The sequence below is a fragment of the Lithobates pipiens genome, unplaced genomic scaffold, assembly GCF_037356315.1.
Source record: "Lithobates pipiens isolate NorthernLeopardFrog02 unplaced genomic scaffold, aLitPip1_a1.2 Scaffold_30, whole genome shotgun sequence".
Taxonomy (NCBI): Eukaryota; Metazoa; Chordata; class Amphibia; order Anura; family Ranidae; genus Lithobates; species Lithobates pipiens.
Window position 1 is genome coordinate 151,029,269 of NW_027507791.1, and position 10,209 is coordinate 151,039,477.

General features: G+C 45.0%; 1 protein-coding gene across 1 annotated transcript in view; it reads right to left on the reverse strand.

Annotated features, from left to right (window-relative positions):
- Positions 1-9,735, reverse strand: part of LOC143943291 (uncharacterized) — a 31,224-nt gene extending 21,489 nt beyond the window's left edge. The window contains exon 1 of the mRNA XM_077464943.1: positions 1,221-9,735. The gene's annotated coding sequence lies outside the window, so the exon portion shown is untranslated. The remainder of the gene's footprint in view (positions 1-1,220) is intronic.
- Positions 9,736-10,209: the final 474 nt, after the last annotated feature.

Genomic DNA, 10,209 nt, shown 5'->3' on the forward strand with positions numbered 1-10,209 from the left:
CTTAGTATCTTTCACATAAGAGGGTATCTTCTGCACCAACGGTTGGAGAAAATGGTCTATGTACTTGCCCACCCGGGACGTTACCGAGTCAATCCCACTGACTATTGGACGTCCCGGAGGGCAAGTAACATTCTTGTGTAGCTTTGGGAGATAATAAATCACTGGTGTGCGTGGAGCAACCGGTACTAAAAACAATTTTTCTTTGTCAGTGAGGATTCCTTTCCGGGAACCCCCATCAACAATTCTTTCCAGCTGTTGATGTATATGTGTTAATATAATTTTGCACATAGATTTCTTTCTATATATTTAGTAGGTATGGTTGTAATTTTAGCATTTTGGGCCATTTATGACATATCTATTATATGATATTGCACTGTATTTATTGTTTGTTTTTACATATATAGTCTCCCATATGGGAGGCACATACCCTAAGATTAATTTTTAGGACAGCGCGGTTCTTTTTAGGTCATGTTTACCCACAAAACATGTCCATTGATCCCCCGTTATGGGTCCCAATTTGTGTGCATCTTCATTTGGCTTTTACATGGGTGACATCACCTGCAAGTTTTACATGTTGACCTTTGTAAGTTCCAGTGTTGGGTATGTTAGTTTTTTTTAAAAACCCTGTTTTAAAATACAAATTAAAAAAAATTCTGAAAATACCCAAAAAATTAAAAAAAATATTGTGCCAAAAAAAAACATTATATTGAGTAAAAAATATAAAACAAAATAAATAAACGTTGAATCACGTTTTAAAAAAACGCACATGTTTGAATGTGTACACAGTAAAAATTTTAAACGACAACAATGTGTGTGGCTTCTTTAACACTAATTTTGGAATTCATTTTGTGTTTACAGTGACAAAGGGGCTTATTTACTAAAGGGAAATCCACTTGACACTACAAGTGCATTAAGAGAACCTAAGAGAAAGCTAAAAAGAAAAGCAAACAAGAAGAAATATATAAAAAAAATGTGTCCAAATATATAAAACACTACATACAAAATATTTAAAACGCTAATAGCGCTTATAAAATCCAAGAGAATTTGGACTTGATGCACAGTCCACTTTTGATAAAATAGGAAGCAAAAATGTAAAAAAGAGATTAAAGGTGATCCGCTTCAGAAGAAAGGAATTAGAGGTAAGTTACAATTCATTGATCCAGACGATTTACCATCTCCGTGACACTTGTATGACAATCCCCCAAAGGAAGCTCACTTACCAGATATTACTGGATATCCTGCATATCTTTGGGTGTGCTGTTGTCAGCAAGGCTCTGAGAATCTTCATCCAATATTGGTGGGTAGGTGTATGGATGTCAGGTGGCTATAATCAGCAATCACTGCATCTCTCCATCTATATATTGCTCATTACAAGCAGAGAAAAAGGGGGTGCACATAGCGTAATCCAGTTTTTCAAAAAGGTGTGTTTATTCAGTAATTCCTCATAAATGTACACTTAAAAAAAAAACATATGTTAAAAGCATAAATAGAATTATAATGATGAACTCCCTGCTGATATACCTCTACACCGATACAGCGGTGTTCCCGGGTAAGGCAAACTAGAGAGCTGACAGCGTGAATCAGTAGTGTGGGTTGCTGCGTGACCAGGCCCTGACTAGTTTCCTCATTGCTTTCAAGAAGAAAAACTCTAGATTTTATCATAAAAAGATTTTTTTATTAATTGAAAGGTTAAATATGTTCTGGCATTGCAATGGTCCCCCTACCATTAAAATAATTGACATATCTGTCCCGCACTTGATGGGCGGTTTGGGGGGCCAAGCCAGTACGGCCAGTATCCAGACTTGTGAGTACAGATTCTGCACTAAATCCGGCCTCAGGCACCACTGAAGTGATATATGTTTGAGAATGTTTTCTTAAAAAATTATGGAGTATGCAACAGCACATGATTATATGATTGAATTTATAGTCCGCCATATTGATGGCTGAGAGAAACAAACGGAACCGGCTGGCCATTATCCCAAAGGTATTCTCCACAACTCTTCTTGCTCTGGCCAGCCGGTAGTTAAAAACCCTCCTCTCCGGGGTGAGGGTCATTTGGGGGAACGACCTCATCAGGTGCTCTCCCAGAACGAAGGCTTCATCTGCGATGAATACAAAAGGGAGTCCCTCAACGTTCTCGGCATCTGTATCGGTATTGGCTGTGATCTGTGATTTTTATTGGGACTGCAACTTTGTGGGGGACAGATCAGACAATTCTGACACATTTTTGGGACCACTGACAGCGATCAGTGCTATAAAAATGCACTTACTACTGTAGAAATTACACTGGCAGAGAAGGGGTTAACAGTAGGGGGAGATCAAGGGGTTAACTGTGTGTCCTAGGGAGTGATTCTAACCGTGGGGGGATGGGACTGCCTGGGTGAGGAGACCGATCGCTGTTCATACATAGTATGAACAACAGATCAGTCTCCTCTCCCTTGACAGCATGGAGATCTGTCTGTTTACATTGACAGATCTCCGTGCTTTCTCTGTGTGGAGCAATCGCAAGTGCCTGTCAGTCATCGCAACAGCCGGGCACGAGCATCGGCTCCGGCGGTACGCACCTCCCAGTGGTCTGAAAGTGAGCCGATGTATAGCTACGACGGTTCACCCAGGGGAGCCAACCTGCTGCAGTATAACTGCGGCGGCTGCTCGGGAAGGGGTTAAGAAAGCACCATGATCACTGCCCCAGGTTTCCTGTTTCAAGGTGGCTCCTTTATCAAACAGTGTCCTATTATAGCCACCCTTGTAATCAGGACATGTGTCTTTCTACACTGTGCATCAATAAAAACGCAGAGCCCCGACCCTCACTTCTCCAAGCTAACAGGCTGACTGGAGACTGCACTGTCCACTGAAAAACAATTTCCTGTGAAGACCAGAAGTTCAGGGAAGTAGCACCAATAGAACAGGAGCAAGCAGCACTGAAACCTGTAAACAGCAAGTGCTGGGGTAAGAATTTTAACAAAGAGTTTTTTTGAAGCTCTATTTATTGTGCTCAATGTGTTAGTGTAGAAACAGAGGCAAAACTTTTTTTTTTCCATTTTGGATAGGGCAAGGGAGAGTATAACCCATTGTTTTTTTTTGTTTGTTTGTTTTTTTGCCATCTGTATCCCATTGTGCAGATTTCCCTTCACTTCCTGCTCCATAGCCAAACAGGAAGTGAGAGGAAATCCCTGCAAATTAACTAAATTCCTTGGGTCAGCAGAACTAGTGTCCCCATTGGAAGATTTCCCCTCCATTACTTTTAATTTCAATGATAATGGTAAACAGGACAAATAGAGAGGGTGAATCTCTGTAACGGGGGCACAAATTATAATAAAAACGTACACGTGTTCTAATCCCCCTCTACTCCTCCCAAAACTAAAAAAAAACAAGGTCTCCCCCCCCCCCCCCTAGATCGGCTTGTGTGATAGTAGATTGAATCAGTGTTCCGCCTATGAAACAAGCCCCTCTAGGGGGGTGGGACCTGGGACATTGTTACACCGTGTGATCCATCATCCAGGTGAGTCTGTATTGATGATGGGGCACAGTAAAGCTGCATTTGATGGGGCGTATTGAGGCTGCATTGACAGGCACAGTGAGGCTGCATTCATGGGCTCAGTGAAGCTGCAATGATGGGCACAGTGTGGCTGCATTCAGGGACATAGATAGGCTGCATTCAGGGGCACCGTAAAGCTGCATTTCATGGGCACAGTGAGAGTGCATTGATGGGCATAGTGAGGCTGCATTCATGGGCACCATAAAGCTGCATTTGATTGGCACAGTGAGGCTGAATTGATTGGCACAGTGAGGCTGCTTTTACGGGCACAGTGAGGCTGCATTCATGGGCTCCGTGAAACTGCACCGATGTACTGATATGCTTTATGTTAATATTTATTTTTGGAACTTAATTCTGCTTAAAACATTTAATTCTGTAATTGTAATTTTATAAGATAATTTACAAGGGCGTGTTTAGGGGTGGACTTATGAGTGGGGCAGGGTAGGGGTTGGGTGGGGCAACTGATGGCGAGTAACTCTTAGGCTGCTTTCTCACTGCAGCGGGAGCGGCGTCGGCGGTAAAGTGCCGCTATTTTTAGCGGCGCTTTACCGTCGTTTTAGCGGCGGTCTGCGGGCGCTAGCGGGGTGGTTTTAACCCCCGCTAGCGGCCGAAAAAGGGTTAAACCCGCCCGCAAAGCGCCGCTACAGTGGCGCTTTGCCGGCGGTATTGCCGCGGTGTGCCATTGATTTCAATGGGTAGGAGCGGTTTAGGAGCGGTGAATACACCGCTCCTTCACCGCTCCAAAGATGCGGCTAGCAGGACTTTTTTCACCGTCCTGCCAGCACATCGCTCCAGTGTGAAAGCCGGAAGACTTTCACACTGGAGAGAAAGGGGCCGTTTTTTTTCAGGCGCTACACAGGCGCTATTTTTAGCGCTGTAACGCCTGAATACCGCCCCAGTGTGAAAGCAGCCTTAAGGTCTGGCTAGTAGCTCAGGTCTTGACATTTTGAGCCCTGCCTTTAGTTATCCTTTAAGCTAAGGGTTTAACACTACTTTAACACCCCATCACCATCTTTATTACTGGTCAGTGGCAATGCAGTTAGCCCCCTCCCTGCATTGAAGGTCAGTGGCAGTGCTGTTACCCCGCAGCCCACATTGTGGTCAGTGGCAGGGATATTTAACCACTTCCTGACCGCTCCATAGCAAATTTACTGCTATAGGGTGGCCGTCCTGTGCAGAATCACACACATATATATATATGGTGCACATCTTCTGCGATTAGTCACAGCAGATACAGATCAGCAGGTGTCGGCCAATGAATGTTCACCAGCACCCACTGATCGTCAAGGAGAGACACAGGATGGAGCTCCCCCTATGTAAACAAGGCAGAGCACCGTCCTGTCAGTGGGGATGTGATGGGTTTTCTTTCCCTGCATATTGTTTTAATTTTTTTCAAAATTTAAATTTTTTATATCGCACAAAATTAAAAACCCCATGGTGATCAAATATCACTAAAAGAAAGCTCTATTTGTGGGGGGGAATGACATAATTGTATTTGGGTACAGCGTTGCATGACCACGCAATTGTCAGTTAAAATAATGCACTGCCATATCACAAAAAATGGCCTGGTCGTGAAGGGGGGTAAATTTTCCAGAGGGCAAGTGGATAACCCAACTCAAGTGTTTACTTACCAGGTCAAATGCTCTTGTGCAACTTGCTCACTGCTAAGGTGAGGGGAAAAAAATAACTTCACCTGAGATTACTGGCTTCATTCAATGGCAGGTGCAGGAATGCACAAAGCATTTTATCACTTGGCATTCTGCTGCAACTTATAATGCCCTGAGAGCATTGGGGCATTAAAAATTCATTCAATGTGTAAAGGCTTGCATCTGACCTGGTATCAGTCCCTGCACTGCAGAGCTCAGAATGGGGGAGATAAAAGCAGAACAAGGAATCCTTTAGTTATGCTAGATTGCAAGCATGCTGATAGGAGGACTGAGCAGAGGAGAAGAGCTCATCAGGGTGCTGCTTTTCCTTTTACTGTCCAAATGGGTTGGGGAGGAGACCTGTAAGTGTTACTGAACTACAGCATCGGGCCTCTGTTTCTGCTAGGTAGAGTTGTGCAGTCTGGCAGAGCTGTGTAAATCCCAGGACTGGATGAACAGAAATACAAATCTCCAGCAGGTAAACAGTAAACAGTTGATTGGATATGATTTGGAAAGGCACACACCTGTCTATATAAGGTCCCACAGTTAACAGTGCATGTCAGAGCACAAACCAAACCATGAAGTCCAAGCAATTGTCTGTAGACCATTTCTGCAGCATTGAAGGTCCCAATGAGCACAGTGGCCTCCATGATCCTTAAATGTAAGATGCTTGGAACCATCAGGACTCATCCTAGAGTGGGCCTCACGGCCCAACTGAGCGATCGGGGGAGAAGGGCCTTAGTCAGGAAGGTGACCAAAAACCCAAATAGTCGCTCTAACAGAGCTCAAGAGTTTCTCTGTGGAGAGAGGAGAACCTTCCAGAAGAACAACTATCTCTGCAGCACTCCACCAATCTGGCCTATATGGTAGAGTGGCCAGACGGAAGCCACTACTCAGTAAAAGGCACATGAAAACCTGCCTGGAGTTTGCCAAAAAGCACCTGAAGGGCTCTCGGACCATAAGAAACAAAATTCTCTGGTCTGATGAAACAAAGATTGAACTCTTTGGCCTGAAAGGCAAGCGTCATGTCTGGAGGAAACCAGGCACCGCTCATCACCTGAACAATACCATCCCAACAGTGAAGCATGATGGTGGCAGCTTCATGCTGTGGGAATGTTTTCAGCAACAAGACCTGGGAGACTAGTCAGGTTTGAGGGAAAGATGAATGCAGCGATGTGCAGAGACATCCTTGATGAAAACCTGCTCCAGAGTGCTCTGGAACTCAGACTGGGGCAAAGGTTCATCTTCTAACAGGACAACAACTCTAAGCACACAGAATAGATAACAAAGGAGTGGCTACAGGACAACTCTGTGAATGTCTTTGAGTGGCCCAGCCAGAGCCCAGACTTGAACCGATTGAACATCTCAGGAGAGATCTGAAAATTACTGTGCACCGACGCTCCCCATCCAACCTGATGGAGCTTAAGAGGTCCTGCAAAGAAGAATGACCAAATATAGGTATTGCAAGCTTGTAGCATCATACTCAAAAAGACTTGAAGTGGATGAAAACCCACCACTCATGAATATCAACTCTTGCCATGATAGTAAAATATATATATCCCTTCAGAATGTATTCCTACATTTCACAAATCACCCCCATTCCTACACGGAGCCCCGCAAAACCCCCCGGAATCCATGAGTGAGTCTTTGCTGTGTCGCTTGGTGGGCAGAGCTGTGTCATGACTAGACTGCCGTCCACCTCTACACTCCCCTTAAGCTGGCAGCAGCGCAAGGATGAACTTTGCGCTTGCTATACAAGAAGTCCGCACACAGGGCAGAAGCAGAGCACGCTCACGGCCCACCTGTGACTCCTGTGCATGTGCCATACAGGCTGTAGTGGGGAGGATATTTGAGCATAGCTGTGCTAGCTCTGAGACGCTAGTGCATGAGATTTCTAGATTGTAAGCTCTAACGAGCAGGGCCCTTTGATCCCTCCTGTATTTATTTGTGTTGTAAGTGTACTGTCTGCCCTCATATTGTAAAGCGCTGCGCAAACTGTTGGCGCCATATAAATCCTGAATAATAATAATAATAAGGAAATTACCTGTCACTCACAGCACGGGGAAGAAACAGGCACATATTGTGTCCTTTTTTTCTAACTGAAGAGGATTGCTCAGAGCTGGATTAACGCTTTGTGGCAAAACTGGGCACAGCTGACATAACATCCTCTACTGTACAAGGTAGAAGTGATAATTAAAAAGAAAATTTAGGTTAACGTCCACTTTTAAGCTGTAATTGGTGCCCAAGGTGCTTCAACAAAGTATTGAGCAAAGGCTGTGAATACTTATGTACATGGGATTTTTCTAGATTGTTTTATTTTTAATAAATTTGCAAAGATTTCAAACAAACGTCTTTCATGTTGCCATTATGGAGTATTGTTTGTAGAATTTTGAGGAAAATAATGAATTTAATCCATTTTGGAATAAGGCTGTACAATAACAAAAGGTAGAAAAAGTGAAGTGCTGTGAATCTTTCCAGATGCACTTCTTCATACAAGGCAGAGCTGCACATTTCTGGCTAAAATGAGAATCAGAATTTTTTTGCTTAGAATAAAGATCATGATTCTCTTGGCGTAACATCATCTTTCACATTATACAAAAATATTGGGCTAACTTTATTGTTTTTTTTTTTTTTATTCATTAAAGTGTATTTAAAAAATATATATATTTGTTTGAAAGACCGCTGCGCAAATACAGTGCAACATAAAATATTGCAACAACCACCATGTTATTCTCTAGGGTCTCTGCTAAAAAAATATATATATATGTTTGGGGGTTCTAATTAATTTTCTAGCAACCAGTGTCAAAAAAAGTTTAGTCTTTAAGTGGTTAAACTGACCTAATTTACAGAAGTTCATCCCTTTGGTCTAAAACAGTGGTTCTCAGCCTTTCAAGTGCCGTGACCCCTTGATAAAAATTTCCCAAGCTGTGGGGACCCCTAACAGTAAAATTTTCGTAGCACCCGTTGTCAGCACCCAAGGCAAGACAAGTAATTTGCGCCCCTAACCTAGAGACATTTAGGGCTCCCTGAGTCCCTTTCATTTTAGGATGTACCACTCTCTTTTTGTTCTCCTTTCTTTCCCTTTAATCTCTCTCTATTCTAATTTCTTTCTTTTTTTCCCCATCCTTCTCTTTGGCCATGTTTGTTCTTTCTCTCCCTTTTTCTTTGTTCCTCCCCCTCTTTTCCGCTCCCTTTCATGTATTCTCTATTTTTATTCCTTCTCTTACTCCTTAGTGGCAGTGCTGGTGAGGGGAATGAGATGAGTGGCAGTGCTGGGGGGAGTTCTGATCAGCCAACTTAGGTGCTCTTGATTAGGGATGAGCTTCGTGTTGTCGAACATACGTTCGACTCGAACATCGGCTGTTCGCCCGTTCGGCGAAGTCCGAACGTTTTGGTCCGTTCGCGCCAAATTCATGTGGCGCTCACGGCCCACAATGCACTGCGATGGCGCAGTGCGTTGCTGGCTCATGATTGGTCAAGCATGCACTGTGACCCCGCATGCTTGGCCAATCGTGGCGCCAGCAGCGAGGAGAGCCATGATTGGCCACAAGCAGGATTCCTGTGGCCAATCATAGCTCAGGCTGTGTAGTGCACGCCCCACACTATATAAGGCCGCCAGCGCGGCGGCCTTGTGTAGTGTGTTGGCGTCTGAAGCAGTGGGTGTTCTGTGTACCTTCAACACAGTACACACCGATCGTTTTCGGACGATTTTCGATCTTGCTGTTGTGTAGTGGTTGTTGTCTGCGTGCCCTGACCGCAGTATACACCGCTATATTCACCTCACCTATATAACTAGTGATCTATCTTTTATAATAAAGCTTGCAGTCAGTAGTGTTAGGAGCTAGTGCGTGCTGTCTGCGTGCTCTGTACCCAGTACATACCGCTATATCCACCTACATAGCTCTTCTCTATTTCAGCCCACTTGCCATCTGCAGGAGTTATTGGAAGTTGTGTGTGCCTCCAGAACAGCACAGTATACATCTGTATATACCCCTTTATCTCTGGTGTTCTATAATAAAGGCATCTGCAGGAGTTAGTGGGTGTTGTGTGCCTCTAGCACAATATACACTACCCAACTGCTTTTTTACCCAACTCCCTTCAGGCCATTACCATGTCTGGAAGGCCAGCAAGGAGAGGCAGACAGGCGCGAGCCGATAAAAGAGGACAAGGAGGCTCTGTGTCCAGAGACAACAGTGCTGGTCGTGGACGCGGTGCATTGTCATCAGCACGTGGCCATGGGACACGCTTGTCCTTCTTTTCGGCAGCTGGACATGTTGAGCCGCAACATGCCAACGACTTGGTAGAGTGGATGACCAAGCCCTGTTCATCCTCCTCATCCTCTCTCACCCAGTCTCAGGGTACTAGCAAAGCAGCTGCCAACGCATCGTCTTCCCTTCTCTCAATGTCATCATCAGTGACTCCTTCCCTAGACCCACCACGTCCTCCTGAGGAGTCTCCTGAACTCTTTGAGCACAGTGTTGGGTACATGCTCCAGGAGGATGCCCAGTGTTTTGTAGCCTCTGATGATGACACTCAGCTAGAGGAAGGCAGTAGCGTGAATGCAGAGAGAGGGGATGCTCAAGAAGGACAGCAATCTGGCAGTCATGTTCCACAAGCTGCAGCATACTGCCAGGTTTGCTACAGCGATGAAGAGGGAGGGGATGATGAGGGCACTGACTCCACGTGGGTGCCTGGTAGGAGAGAGGAGGAGGAGGAGGAGGCACATGTCCAACGAGGCAGGATGCCCTCCGGGGGCCAGCTTAGGGGCAGCACACTGACTGAATCACACCGCAGAGCTCCGCCTGTGCAGGGCGCTGCCTCTGCACGTTATGCTAAAAGTTCTTTGGTGTGGGCCTTTTTTGAGACGAGTGCATTAGATCGCACCGCTGCTATTTGCAACATATGTCTCAAGCGTATCTCGCGTGGCCAAAACATCAGCCGCTTGGGCACCACATGCTTCACCAGACATATGTTGACCTGGCATGCAGCTCGTTGGCAAGCGTACCTCAAAGACCCACACCAAAG